Raw genomic sequence first — 1,298 nt, forward strand, 5'->3', positions numbered from 1 at the left:
GGAAAAATGGTTTATTCCAATATCGGGTTTTATTTAAAAAATTGCCTTTAGTCGGGCCGAAAAATCTAAAAAGACCGTCGCACTTGACTATTTTAGCAGATAAGCAGACACACTAAATAACATTGTTCTATCAAATAGCCGACCTCCCATTTCATGTCTGGTTTGGCTACTACAACCCTCTGTCTCCTTTCTAAATAGAGCTTCCCGCCTGCTACATTACATACACAGCCTGGTAATCTCCAGACAGAAAACACACACAACATACCAAAGTGCACTGGCAATATACATATATATATATATATATATATACATACAGCCTGACAGTAAAACACTCAAACACAAACACACACATATACACTAGACAGACCGCTTTAGTGCACTGGCGCATCCACTCCGTCGCCACCACCACCACCAGTAATCAAGCAGTCAGTCAGCTGCCAAGACAGACACACAGACACACACACACCATCAGCTTAACTTGACCTGGAACATCGCTAGCGAGGTCAGGGCAACAGCGACGATGATGGTGCTGCTGCTTCAAAGTCTGGGCGAACACACGAACACAGACAGTGAAACTGTCTCACTACTAACACAATAGCACACACGCAGTCATCAGCCCACACACATACACAACCCTACTTAAAAGATGAAGTCAGACAGTATATATACGGCGGGAAGGGAGGGAGGTTATATAGACGACGACGAGGAGTAGGAGGAGTGGTGGTGGTGGTGGTGGAGAGAGCATTGCGGGAGTGTATATGTGTAATATTAATAATAATAGTATTAACAGTTGTAAAACACTATTTTACTATTCAAGATTTAAGAGCTACATATAAAACACGCACACACACACATTTGAAGATTAAAGAAACGTCCGTGTGTATATACATAAAGATATAACTATATACATTCGTATTTAAACAAAACGGTTTGTTTATGTCAAACTCAGTAATCGCTGCCCTTTTTAAGTCACGCGTTTTATCAGCCCAGAAGTTGAATATACACTCAGACCTATGTATTGCACATACGCACGTGGGTGTATAACATATATATACACGTGTGTACATATAAATGTACAAGCCAAATAACATTTAAATTTTTCTATGAACACAAACCTAACAGTTTAACTTAAAATAACAGAAAATCTCGAGACAATTTTTTTTTACACGATATTACACATAATAACCGAATTATTAAACTTAAAAATAAAGTGTTTAATTACTACAAATTCAGACCTTATAATTACAAATTTCCCCACACTACATTTTCAAAAACAAACAAAATGGCTTGTCGCCCTG

The sequence above is a fragment of the Octopus bimaculoides genome, chromosome 11, assembly GCF_001194135.2.
Source record: "Octopus bimaculoides isolate UCB-OBI-ISO-001 chromosome 11, ASM119413v2, whole genome shotgun sequence".
Classification (NCBI taxonomy): domain Eukaryota; kingdom Metazoa; phylum Mollusca; class Cephalopoda; order Octopoda; family Octopodidae; genus Octopus; species Octopus bimaculoides.